This window comes from Pseudopipra pipra, chromosome 11 (genome assembly GCF_036250125.1).
Source record: "Pseudopipra pipra isolate bDixPip1 chromosome 11, bDixPip1.hap1, whole genome shotgun sequence".
Taxonomy (NCBI): domain Eukaryota; kingdom Metazoa; phylum Chordata; class Aves; order Passeriformes; family Pipridae; genus Pseudopipra; species Pseudopipra pipra.
Genome location: NC_087559.1, coordinates 5513452 through 5528104, shown reverse-complemented (window position 1 = coordinate 5528104; position 14653 = coordinate 5513452). Strand labels below are relative to the sequence as shown.

At 39.6% G+C, this 14653-nt stretch overlaps 1 protein-coding gene across 3 annotated transcripts in view; it reads left to right on the top strand.

The window, feature by feature from the left end:
- Positions 1 to 14653, top strand: part of TAFA1 (TAFA chemokine like family member 1) — a 223913-nt gene that overhangs the window by 163299 nt on the left and 45961 nt on the right. The window lies entirely within an intron of this gene.

Here is a 14653-nt window from a genome sequence, read left to right as displayed (position 1 = left end):
TTTTCTATTTCTTGTTGTAGCTCTCTGCAGTAGCTTTTCTGTTGTCAATCTCTACAATACTTTCTTTATCCAGCCTAGTTTTAAAAGAATTGGAATCAATGCTTCAAGTTCATGCAAATTTTCAGCTGAAACAAGTCAACAAAACAGTGATAGTGGGGAGGAGTCCACGGATGCCCAAGAGTTTTGATATGTTCAGAAAGCAGCAATTGGTGGAATATTTATACACAAAAATAACAGACCCACAGACAGCTTACCTACATCAGCTGGGGATGACAGGCTTTGGATTGCTGCAATGAAAACAGGAATGAAGAAAGCAGGAAAGAAAAATGAGAAACCTGGGGCAACTCTGTCCTGTCGTGCCTCCTCCCAGCCCAGCTTTCTCTTGTGCTGTGCACTGAGCTGAGAGGTCTTGGGGTTAAGGGTTCCCTCCCTGACTGTCTCTGCTGCAGCTCAGGTCCAGGAGCTCAAATGTTACAAGCCAATGTCCTTTCTGCTCCATGCCCTCTCCACTGGCACCGTTATCCCAGATGTAAACAGGAAGATACAGAAATTTGCACTTCAGTTCTGGTTAGTTATGCCAAACATCTTGGTATTCAACTGTGCCAGCGAAATATCTGCACTCAAGGGCTCTCACCAGTCTTGTCTGAGTGCAAGGAACCGTGAGCTCAACTTTGCTCCTTGTAGGTCTTCAGCAGGAGGATGGGAATGAGAGTTATTTCTGGGTGCCACACTGCTGGTACTCCATGAGGCTGTTCCCTGAGCATAACCAGAGAGCAGGAAGACAAAGTTTAAGCCTTCCAGATCTAGCCAGAACCTTAGATCTTTCAATGATAAATCTATACACTTAACAGTTATAGACTGGACAATGTCCAGTAATTTATCAAAGCCAGATAATTAATAATAGTAATAGCAGTAGGAGTAGTAGGAGTAATAGTATTAACAATAGTAATAGCAATAAATTAATTGTCTTTATATAAGGGAACTCTTGGTTCAGGCTTTCAAGGGAGCAGTCAGATTATTAAATCCCTCAGTCAAAACTTGTACCCAGCAACCTCAGTATCCTCTGACATCACAATAATTCAGGACCTACTGCTATCTCACTGAGTTAGAAAATTTCTCATAAGACCATTTCCTGGTCTGAGAAAGTCCTGCCATCAGGTTTCTGTTCTAGCACCATTAATTCACTAGTCTATCTCTCAGTATGAACCTGGGCTTGCATATCAGTCCCTCAGAACGGTCTTTTAGTCTAAAATTCTGGTTCCAGCATGGCTGAATACTGTTCATTGATGGGAAAAAACTCCTGATCCTGAAAGTATTAACATATATATTCAGGTATTGGAGATGTGATTTGTCCCACAGAGAGAATTATGATTTCTAAATAAGGGCTGCAATGCATGAGACTGTGAGAAGGTGATTGCAGTATTAAAGGAGGCAAAGAAATAAATGAACTTTCCTAATAATTTCAGTAACTTTACTTGTTTGATAAAGTGTGTAAATTATTGTAATTTATTTAGATGAAATTTGTGTATTTTTCTAGGAACACTGATTTATCAGAAAAAGAATTTTTGTGGTGCTTTCTGTGGGTTTCTTTTAGTGGTGATTGAAATAAAACCCACGTCCTAAAGCTATTATTGCAGCAACATGGATTTTCTGGCTGCATTACTTGTTCACAGATGGTTAGCCTTTGACATGGCAATGAGATTGTTCACTTCTGCAAGATGTTAGCACAGATCAATAAGAAAACTGTCTTACAGAGAGAACACCTGTTTGTCAACCAAGCCTGCCTTAAAGGTGTTTCTGATATTACATTTCTCTTTGTTCAGTAGAAAGTCAGTAGTTTTCCTGGCTGCAGGGTTAAATTCCCTCTTTTTTTAGTGTGCACTTTGGTAGGAGAAGGCTCACAATGGAAAAACAGGGAAATCCACATCTTCACAGTGCCGGATATCTTGGCAGGTTGGGCTGAAAACTCTGTTCCCCTTATTTTAGGGGGGCCATAGGCATTGCAAGTGCTAGTTTGATTTTCTTGCATGCAAAAACACATCTTTCAAGTTTTAAAATGAATATTTGATGATGGCTCTATCCAGGTTGAGGGTTATAGGAAACAGGCCCTCCAACAGTTTACCAGTGATAATATTTGTTACAACAGATGTCACTGAAGTCCAAAACTCATAATAAAAAGGATCAGAAAAAATTGCAGGCCCAGGAAGTAATGTGAATGGAACTAGAAAAAAAATCTGAACTAATATATCTGGGGAAAAGAAGAATTCAAGTATTAATGCTAGAAAATCTCTAGCTGCTGCAGTGGGGATGAAAAAAATAGGAAAGCGATGGCATTTTCTCCAAGCCCAGGAGGTAATAGTCTCTATCCTTGTTGGGAACACTGCTGGAAAGCACAGAGAGCCATTTCAATTAGATATGGCATTCCTCTTCCATCTCAGACTGTTGGCTGGATTTTCTGTTGCATAGCATCTGTCTCTGTTTCTACCCCTTTTTTTCATTCCTTCTCTACTTCCACGGTGCCTATGTGCCTAAAGCAGTAACAAATACCAAGGTATCTGGTAGTTTATACACTGATGCTTAAATATTCTTGAAACCTGATTAACTTGTGTTGGTTGTCTATGGTTTAGTTATCAGTACTGAAGAGCAGAGTGTAGATAAATGCTGGATTGGGAAAATAGGACAGATTTCCTCTCAAATGGAGATAATAATGCTCATCAACTTAAGAGCTCAGAATTTTTATCACTGTTAATAATAGTGTAACTGTTACATTACTAAGTGGAATTTTAAAAACATCAGTGTTGTCAATATGCTGAGAAGAGCTGTGGACATCATTAAGGTGATGGAGGCAGGATTATGAGGAAAGATGAAGAGAAGCAGCAAATGCACAGCTTGTCTAAGTGGTGATAATGATGATGGGGGATGTGATGACCATCTAAAACATATCTGACATCTGTAAACGTGGAACAGGGAATAGTTGTGTTCAGTTGGTCATAGCATTACAATTAGGGTTAATGAGGAAAACTGAGCAAAAGAAAACAGAACATTCTTGTGATGTTCAGCCTAATGGCAGATCACATTAAACACTAGAATGGGATCTTCAAAGGATCCCCTGTTGCACCAGCAGAAGTCCAATTGCTTAAATAATGGGAAAATAAATCGAGCAAGATGCTCATGAGTGTGTGGAGGAAAACATTTCAATACTGGGAAAGAACTGGGCAAGATGACCTCTTCTGCTTGTAATTACCAGAAGGAGTTGGCAGAGAGGTCCTATTTCTGGTTTGCAGGCTTTTCTAATTTTTTTTTATTTGTAATGAGAGGCCAGTTTATAGTCAACACTATCCAAAACTTTCAAGACTGGAAATGCAGGCAGCTGAACTGAGGGTTCAGAGCATTAGGGTAGTTTCCCTGGTGGGGCTCACCTGGAGCTGCACACCTTGGATGCACATGAACCCCCTGGGGTGGCACTTGAACCTGAGCCCTCCGAAGCAAAACCTTTGGGGTTGAGGGAAATGGTGTTTTTCCAACTAGCTCAAAAGTGGGCAGAGCTGGACATGAATCAGGACAAGTCTATGAAGACTGGAGGGAAGGAGAACTGTTTTCATGCAGTGCTGTGTTTAGCACAGCATCTGCAGCACATCAGACTGGCTCCTTCTCGGGAAGCTGCAGTACATGGATAAGGGCATGTACATGTATCTTTTTCTTTTTACATGATTGCTTTGAAATGTATCACTTGGTTTATTTTGGACTAAAAGTTGAATTTATTTTTATCTTAATATAAAATGGTTCCTTTGTGATCATAAGAGACTTCATCTTTCAAGACACTTTCTCCTTTTTGATGAGGATGGGAGCACAGCATAAAGTTTATTGGCTGTAGTGTTATATAGAAAGAAACTGGAAATCACTAACTAAAAGTAGTTGCATCGCATGAATTATAACCCATCCTGAGACAGGGATTTTATCTTGAATTGAAATTTGTTGATGTTGGCCAATGAAGTGTCAATGTTTTTCATCAAAAAGGTTTTAGTTTTTAAAAACATTCTGTTTTAAAAACGACTTTTAATTGAAAAATCTGATTCCAAATTCTCAGAGATAGTGTTTGGATTAATACTGATCATCACCAAGGGTAAACAGGGCAGAGAAAAATAAATGTGTTTTCTGCCTGGCCTCTTGGGTTCTGCTTAACTGCAGAGCTCCCTGCATACTGCTTCTGTTTAGCTAATAAAAAATAAATTAATATGAGTTTCAAGCCAGTGCTGTAATGTGTCACATGTTGCTTTCAAAGTAGGAAATTATTTGCTCACTAGATTTCATGTATTTCCACTCAAGTATGCAGCCCTTTTTATTCACATTAGAAGGCAACAGAGTGAACTGAATTGGACATGTATTCAAAGGAGCAGTACAAATCTGAACAGGAGCCAGGTGATCAATTATTAGGAGGTAGTACTGCATTGTGTTGTTCACCAGGAGCTTCCAGAGAGAAGAGAAAGAAATTGTCAGAGAGAGAAGCATTCAATGCAGTTACAAAAAAGGTAAAGGGAGAAAGATTGGGGAACCAGAATAAATCAGGGTTACAATTGTATGCAGGGAGCTGGAGCGGAAAGACAGAGCAAATCAAGGTGACAGGAAATAAAATATTGCCCATCAACAGAAACAGGGAGGAGAGACATCAAAACATGGGGACTTATGCAAAAAAACAAACAAACAAACAAACAAACAAACCAGCTCAGGATAGTGACTTTGGGAAAATGTAGGGGAAAGGAGGTTTGGGAAATGTTTAAAGTAATATGGAAAAAGAGAAAATCAGTCAGACTTGCTTTATTTGAGATGAAGGTCACCAGAACAGAACAAAACAAACAAAAGAAAATAACAGGAACCAAAGGTTGTCATGAAATAAAATATTGGCATTGTCCTCTCCCTTAAATTTCAGTGAGGAGAAGGCAGCCACCCTTCCACTCAGGCTTCCCACAGAAGTGGCTGCATTGATGAGTTAAATTTTGAGAACATTATGGTCCAAATCCCACATCATCCTCTGCTTCCCCCCTCCCCATCAGCAGTGGTTTGGTCCTGACCAGAGGTAAAACAGCTCAGTCATGCTTAGGTTGGAACAGAATGGATCATTTTGAGAGAGGATTTTTTAACTTGTTAATTCATAACCACAGTATAGTAGTCTGAAAGTTAAAATATTGCTGTTCACATACCCGGTCCCTAACATTTACTGAAGTGCTTGACTGTGCTTGAAGCTAAATAAGGTTCAGTAATGAGTGTGCTATAAATTCCTTAAACTGGAGACTACCAGGTTCTTCTGCTATGGATAATGTATGCAGTGTAAAATGCTTTCCATGCAAAAACAACTGATTGCTTCTGTGCCTTTGGTTCAATCCTCTGTCCTTCTGTACCATTGTGCAGCCAGCTCCTGGCAAAGGAATCCTTTTGTAGTCAAATGCAGGACCAGCTGCTGGTGGTCACGGTGTGAATGACTCTAGAAATATAAGGGGTGGGATAATGGGCTCACTTGTCCAAGGAAAAATGACTGGGAAATGATTGCTTGGCATTGCTCAGCTGCTGCAGAGGACAGGATTTACTGCTGCTGCTCATAGCACTCGACACCTTACAGTGACATTTGCTTCCAAGTGCTGTAACTTGCAGTCCTTTGTTTTCCTTTTCATGGATTTTGTAAGAGGTGGTCAACCCCACTGATGAAAATGTTGCTGCCACTATAGCAAGGCAACTCATCTGTAAGAGATCCCATTAAAAACACCTCCACTTTGATCCCACCTCAACATCTCAGTTTTATGCTTTGGCCAAATTCGTTTAGAACAGTTCCTTCTTGTTATTTTATTTATTGTCATTCTTTGGCAGATTAATGCAGCATCTGCACTGGTTATAATTCTCTCTATCAGTCTGTCTATAGTATCTCTGCAATCCCAGCTCTTCATCACTGTACATTCTTTATGGATCCCATTACTTTCACCACTCCTTATCTAACCACTTCATAAAAACCACCTCACACATTTATAAAGCATGACAAGAGCATTACCATAAACTATGTTGCTGTGCTCAGTAAACACATCATAGGCTCTCCATAGGCTAATCACCTTAGTGGATAAAATTACCTGGGGATGAATTTATCTGCAGCCATCGTATCAAAGGATGAACTGTATAGAACAACGTTGTTCTGCTTTTCCACAAGAATTTAAGATCTCTGCATCATTTTGTCAGGACTGAAAGATTGGATTTGAAAGTTGGTTATTGCCAAGCGTCTTTGTAATCAGTGGATTAATTTATGAATATTTAAAAGAAATCCTAAAAGTGTGAGATTTTCATATATCATCTGAAAAAATAAAGGGTGTGTGTTATGAGTGTAACAAGCAATTTTGTGCCTCTTTTGAGGTTGATGGGAAAATTAATGCAGTTTCCCAGTTTTGAAGAGTAGTCTGAAAATAAAGGCATTTAATGAAAGCATTAGTGAGTTTTAGAGATCTGCAAACATTAAGGTGCTCGGGGAAAGCCTGTTGGGCAAAAGCGAGACTGAGGCAGGACCAAACAGTGCTTGCATAGTTGACATAGAATAATTTCTAAATCCTTTCTTAGTAGCTACTTCTCATGCACATTTCTATAGTAATTTCTCATCAGCAGCTGTGACTAAATCGCTTTTTTCTTATCGACTTAATTATTCCATCCAAAGAGAGAGTTGTCCTGTGTGTCTTTTCTGAGACTCATTTAACTTCAATTCTTCTGATGCCTTTTGCCGGCAGCATTTAAGAGAACAACATTTTGAGGCCACAAGAACAATATTCTGTGGTTCACTCAAATTTTATTGTTAGGCTATTTTCAAGTTTAATTCCACTTTGGATTTTCACTGTTCTCTGGCAAGGAACTAGAGATGTCCATATTGGAAATGTTCATTTCTGTTCAGCAGTAGAAATGTTCATTTCTCCACAGCTTTGATACCTAGAAATTTGTTCTGGGCAAGAATTGTGCAGCTGCAAAGCAATGATCAGAATAGCACAGCAGGTCTTTTTAATCTCTAGTTTATAGTGCTGCCTGCAGTTTAAGTTATAGGAGGAGCACTGCTTGAATGCAGACATATTACATCTATTTTGTCCAAACTTTTTTTTTATCTTCTCTGACATGTCAAACATTAAATTTTCCAAACCACCCAAGTGACTGAGAGCAAGATTTTTTAAAAGATACTTACAGTTTTTATGCTCTACCATGCTAGCATACATCATTTAGACCAAGACATCCTATTTACAAGTGATATAGACCTCTAGGAGTGTCATATCTCACTGAAGTCAATTAAGTTTAGAATCACAATGCTTATTACTTTTTGATATGGGACTTATTTCTCAAAAATAACATTTTTCTCTTTTTGAATTAAGTCCTGCCTCTTCATACACATCTCTTAATGGCATTCCAGAGCTGTAAATCCCACCAAGACTTCTAATTTCTAACCTCCATTTCTCAGAGTTGCCGTAAGTTGATCTCCCCTTGAAGCAAAAAAAAAAATCTCATTAAAAGACTGAAGATCCCCACTAAGAGAACATTGGATTCTTTCCCGCCTCGTGAGTTACATATCTGCTTTCTGTAGTTCATCGATACAAGAACGCTGAGAGCACTTATTGCGATTCCCTCGCCACAGCCCCTGTGACAAGAAGGCGATCGGCCGTGCGGGGATGGCGGGGAGCTCTGCCGGGGGCAGGGGACGCGCTCAAAGGGTGGGGTTTTCTCGTCCATCCTGCCGTTTTTGTGTACGCCGTGCACGTGCAAAACCGTGATTAAAACTACCCAGAACTCCGCTCCAGCAGCAGCCGGGAGCAAGCTCCTCATCAGCATTCCTGCCCAGCCCCTCTCGCCCCGTTGTCCCCTCGCCTTCCTCAGCCGCGCCGGTCCCGCTCCGCTGCCGTAGGAGCTGCAAAGTGCCAGAGGCAGGACCTGCTACGAGGCTGCCTCGTTGTTCTGGATACCATTTTTTCCTTTGATTCATCTGGAAGAGATTTTTTTTTTTTTTTAAATGTGCATAAGAATAAGGTCCTGTGCAAATTCCTCAGGAGATCAATTTGCAAGGCTCTTTGGTAGGAAAACCTATTCTCTGGTGTGTATATTGGTTTGATATGGAAATCCATAAGCCAGCCCTAGATGCAATCACATCCCATATGTTGGTGTGCTCAGGGTTTTCTTTGTGAATTCAAGAGTAGAATCCATACCATTTCTCCTTTACAAAAAACCAGCATTTTTAATTTCTGTGAATAAACCAGTTCGTGAGGATCAGAGTCTATTCTCGGTGTAAGTACAAGAATCTGTAAATCTCCCTGATAAAAACCCTCCTGTGGCTGATGGCAGAGAGCATTAGTAGAAAATTTTAAAAGACTACAAATCCATGTGCTAATTAGAGCTTTGCATATCCCTGCTTCCCCTATTATACTGAAAGGGAAATAAAATACAAATGAAAAAGAAAAAGAAGTTAATATTGAACTGAAATATTAAAATTCTTCTGAACAAAATATTTTAAAGATACTGTTTTCTTCTAGAAGTTCCTTTGGTATGGACTTCTGTAGAAAAGCTTGATTTCATAAAAATGGTCTTTTCTGTCAAAACTGCTCTTAGAAAGTTAGGTCATAGCACCATAAATAACCAGAGATGCCTGTGCTGAATGCACATTGCCCCTCTTAGCTCATGAATTCTGACTCCAAAATAAGAACTTTGGCTCAGTATGAAATGAATTTCCAGGTGTAACTGACCTGCTTTGTCCAGCAGCTCTTCTCCAGACTCTGACATGAGTACAATAACGTTATCCTCTGACTGGAAATAGGGGTGTTGCACCAAAGACACGGAAATTGGGGCCTGAACCTACAGGATGTTGCACCATCCACCTGGAGAGAGTCCTGTGGGCTCTTAGCTGGGCTATGACCTCCATGAAGTCACTCTTTTAAGTGACCTAAACATCAGAAGAACCTCAATATGGTTTTGAAGTTTAACACAAGGTGCATTTCCAAGGGAAAATAAATTTCAGTAGCCACTGTCCTCAGGGAAATACTTGTTCTGGTCTTTTGTAAAAAAATAGCAGTTTCTTTAGAGGAGATACCCTGTGTCTCCAGAACCCTTTCATAGCAGGAACATTTGAGAAAATAATATCCCAACCTAAAACTTAATGACCCACAGTGGGAGTCACATTGCTGCTGTTGCATGGTCTTCCCCAAATGAAAATAATGTATAGCTTGCATAATGAACAATGAAAATACTGAATATTAATGAAAATATAAATAGAAATTTAGGAAACAGACCACTGCAGTCTATTCTGATCCACTGGGGGGAAAAAAAATCCCATATATAACCAGGAAGCTTGCAGAGAATGTGTGGAGCATCACAAATTCTCACAGTTAAGGTAATTCCATACATAATGAGCATTCCATTAATCTATTTGTATCAGTTATCATAATGGGAAAGAATTAAGCATAGTGTAATGCTAACATGCATTACTTAAGTCAATTTTTTGATGATACCTTTGTGTTACATCAAGATCATGGGCCAAATTCAGCTGTTTTGTGGCCTTATTGGAACTGAGGGCACTCTGGCAGGTGAGGTGCAGTTAGCCTTGACCTCATAAAAACCAGTGAAAACCATAAGCCCTCTCTGATTGCTCTGCAAATGCATCCTGTAAGTTTGATCCTTTTCCTTCTGGAGCAGATGCAGAAAGTCAGTGGATTACATGTAAAAGAAAAATTGGAGTGTAATTGCACTGTGGCTATGAGGAGTCTTTTATTTGTTCACTTATGAAGCAGCTCGTGGAGTAGCATGGGACTTTGTTTTTCCATCTGTTACATATTCCTGTCAGAAGCAAAAATGTTATTTTGTAAGTACCATAGTAGTGGCTTATTATTTCTTAAAGTAAAGTATAGTATTTTCCCCTGTGCACAGTGCAGTCTGTAGTTCTGGCACATTAGCTGGCATAAACATTTTGATTAAAGCTTATGAATGTATTAATTACACCTGGGAAGTTTCCAGAGCTTATTCAAACTGAAAACTCTTTAAACTGCAGCCCCCAAACCTGAATTCTTTACAGTAAATGTACAAATGGCTGTCGCAGAGTTGTTTTTTCTTTCCCTTGGATGTTTGTATAAAGACACAAAGTGGCAAGGGGGCAAATTCTTTTACCCATTAGTTTCTGTAAGCACTTTGTCAGAAAGACTGGAAGTGTCTGAAGAATTTTTACTGTCACGCTGTTCAGCGTTTGCTTGAAGTCTATAGAACTTTAATTCTCTTTCAAATTTTCTCTGATCTCCTACTTCTAGCAGCATCTGCATATACTTAGGCATTTATCAGAATAACATATGGGTGTATGACACTAACGTGGTGATAGCATTGGCACAAAGACTGGCTAATTGAAGCTGTATAAATAAATACAGTTATCATAAACCAGCTATGGTCCTAATGAACTGTCTGGAAGTGTTGATAGGATTGGTCCATATGATTCCTTTTGCTTGTATTCCCATAGTGAATGGCTAATGGTGTACCAGAGTCAGAATTGGCCAGCAAAGCCTGTGAAGTTGTTTGGGTATCACTGTTGTGTCACAAGTAACACGAACAAGTTCTTACAACAACCTTCATCTGGATTAGGCTGTGAGGAGCATTGACAACGAGCCAGAGGCAAACATAACAGAGGATCTGAATTCTAAAATCACTGGGCATATGACCCTGAAAAGAAAGGCATCTCTTATCTACCAACCGTCTGTGCCGCTGCCAAACAGCGCGAGCAGTCTCACCTCGGCGATGCCGTGCTCCTGCATTCCTGCACACACGCACTCATTGTGATTGACCTGCCCTAGGAAGGTCCATTAAGTGGAACTCATTTCAAGCACAGATGGTCCTGAATAGCTTAATGCCTGTCTGGTGGCCAGAGTAAGTGATTTCTTGATGGCCTTAGACTTCTGATCACATACATGCAGCCAAGGAGGAAATGAAAACATGTTTATCATTTTGATAAACAACCTCCCTCATTGCTGCAGGATGCTCCACGTAACTCAGCAGAGTCAAATACTATTAAATTGTCATCACTGTCAAAGAGAGAACGTATAAGTTTTGTTACCTGAGTCATAGTTAATGACTTCCAGAATGTATAACACAAATCAGCAGTGCTGTTTGCCTTTTTTATGTTTGTTTACTGATAAGTTCAGGCTTGGCTAGAATACAGAGGCGAGTTATAATTTTGAAGTGCAAAATATGCTTTTATTATTACCCCTCAGCTAGAGATATAAAAAACAGAGATGACTAGAAGATGGCTTTTTGGCTTCTGCCAGGCTTGCACTCAGACCTTATAGGTGATTAGATATTTTAAATCACAGCCTCCCACAGCAGGCTCATACTTACGATAAAATATTTCACTCTGCAGTGTGTAAACTCAAGGTGGCTTTATAACAGAGACAAAAAAGAACACAATTCCAGGAGTTTACTCTCCTCCAATTAGAATTAAACTATTAGCAGGGGTAACAAACAGTTGTCCCTGTTTTACAATAAGAATGCTGTGTTGTTTCTACAGTTTTGTATTTTAAGCCTATGCAGAACAAAGATTTCTGGAAGGTCTGGAAATATGAGCAGAGTTGCAATGACACAGAGAGTTGCTACCTGCAACATCCCAGAATCCTTCCTTGCAGCCAGTTCTGTCCCTCTTGCTTTGGTAGGTGCCACATTTTCTTCATGCAAAGTTGAGGGCATCCTGTGCACTGAGTGCTCAGAAAGGTTCAGCTGTTCTTACTATCAAGTCCTGCTAATGTTTGGTGTGAAGAGGATATAAGTCATATAAGGATGTTTTCATTCATCTCTGAAGCTTCTTGAAGGAAGATCAAAGCTCTTCCTGATCTGCAAGTTCCTATTCCATTTCTAATCTTTTTCTGATTTTCTTGAGGCAGGAGGGAATTATTAAAAAAAAAAAAAATATATATATATATTTTTTTTTCTTGTCAGGTGGATAAAGCAGCCACTTCATGAAATGTAACTGTCAACAAAACATTTAGAAGACACTTACTTAGAGGATTTTAGGGCCCTTTCCTCTCCTTTTAAGTTCAATGGCAAATCCCCTATTGACTTGAATGAGTTGGATGAGGCTGTTACTGTGGAATCAAAGCCAGAAGCTACCACAGCTCAATAGACCATAAGCTTCCAAAAAAAAGACATTTCTGGGTTTTGTAACAAGGATTCAAACTTTACTGCACTCACAGCCTATCAGGTCAATAATTCACATTCTTTTTTCAGGACTCCCAGCACTGTAATATCTCACCAGGTCTTCCATAATCCAGATGAACTACTGAGAATAAAAAAAACACTGGCTCAGGAGCTGAAGTCCTCAGATGTTGGTATTAGAGTATTTCTTGGTGCTCTCCATCCCCTCCCCCCAAAGAAGAAGTAGGAAATAAAAAGTAAAAATCACAGAATAAAAAGGTACTTTGCTTATACATCTGAACATCTTAAATGGTTTTCAGTGGAAACTGAAGACTGGTTCATGTTCCTCTCCCCACTCTAATTAGTTTCCTCATCTATACACTGAAATAGAGCTTTAAGTTGAATGTCCCAACCCCAGTATATTTGTGGTATATACATTCCTGTGAATAATATAGTCGAGGGTGTGCTTTTTCAATAAGGTTTTTTCCTAGTCTCACTGTGTCCATTTGTATCTGTCTAGGTACCTCTATTCCCATTTTGTATATGGCTTTTTAAAAGTCTGACATGCATATGCATCATTGGTAAAATGTATACCAGCAAAACACATTGCATGCAATGCTACTCAGCAGTCATTCACAGGCCAAACACGCCTGCATGGAAAAATCTCATCCCAAAAACAAATTTTCCAGGAAAACAGGGTGTGTACCATGCAGAACTTTCTCCATGTGAGATGAATTTTTTCTTCTGTTGTCAGCACTGGGAAGGGTCTTCCTATTATCATGATTATTATTATTTGCACATAGTTATAGTCCATGCAGATAAAACTTCCAATTAATGTACTTAACTGTCTAGCAGTTAAAAAAAAAGTGGTTTTTCATTGCCTTTATAGTTTCATTATGTTTTGCCCCTCCTAAACAGCTATACACTTTGAGCTAAATTCTTTATTGCTTCAGCAACTTCAGCTTCCACATAACAATTAAAGGTGTTATAAAGCTCCTCCACCACATCCCATTATTTTGAATAGATAAGCAAATAAGCACGACTAGCTCATGTGGTTATTAGTACTCATACAGCAAATTAATAGAGAAAATTAAGCATTTAGGTTATTCACAGATATTTACCAAGCAGTCTATGTAGTCTAAAATTAGAAATGCTTATTACTGTGTACATTATCTTTAGTGTTGGGGTTGCAATCAATAAAATCACAAATCTTTCTCCTCCTAGGGCACGACCATAAGATGGATTGAACCAATGAGGGTCTTTTCATTGCTTTCAATATGATTTGGATGGGGGAACAGGGAGTTTATGTGAAGGATTACTTCATAGCAAATGCAAACATTTGGGGCTGAGTTGATTATCACAATTCCTCTTACTCCTAAGAGACACTTCAAAGACCGTTTGTCAGATGATGGCTCTCTGTATTGTTGGGATCTCTCTTCTCTGACACCTATTGGCTTTCAAAAAGCTTGTGTCAGCAGGCCAAATGCTCTTGATAACTAATACATGCAGCAGCATGTCTGTCCAGATGACTTAAATATTTACTACATAGTCTCATGCTTGCAGACTCATCAGTGCTGAACCCCATGACCACATAACCCAAGCTCTTTTGCCCTAATGGATGTTCACACACTTCTGTCCACTGACTCACCCTGGAATGTCAGAGGATTTAAAATTTAATATTACAAAACATTTCCACACTTTGTGTGTGTTCATTCGTAGCTGTTGTACCTCTTAATGCCCCAGGGACACCTTATGACACATCACCATATGACTTTAACATTCAGGCAAGAGATTCCTCCCTGCCCACCTACCCCAGTGCTTCCCTACAGAAATGTCACATTTGTAGAATCCCCAGGTAACAGGACTCTCTCCTGAGCTGGGAGATGCCACTGAACTCCCAAACCTCTACCAAAACCCTTTCTTCACAGCCAGACCTGGATCAGCATCTCCACACTGCTTATCCTCCCACCTGGCTGCAGGGTACTCTGGTGTTTAAAAGCTCTCGATATTGTTTCAAAAAGAGTGAAAGCCAAAGACATGAATAATGTGGTATAGCAAAAGCACTGTACTGTTAGCAATTCATAATGGCATGAAGAAATAATGCTGTTCTGGAAAAGCTTCTTACACATCCTGTGCTTTAGTGGGCTGTGCATGAGGTTTTGTACTAAGTTTAAACAAATCCTGCCAAATTTATGCTGCCGTTTCATAAAGTGGCCAAATATCTGTGGGGAACAGACTGACACTATTAAACACTCAGTGATTATGAGCTAAATACAATCTTAGCTAAGGAATGGAGAAATTACTTGGGCAGTGAATTAGTGCACTGTGGTGTTTGTCTCCTTGCACTGCAGTGCTGAGGTGAAGGGGAATGGCACACCTGACACGTCATTTCTGTGCTCAGCATATGCCACAAACACCAACTATTCACAGACCCAAAGCCACTGTCTATCTGTCTATCACACCTCTGTGTTCTCCATCTAATAAAGTATTGCAAATG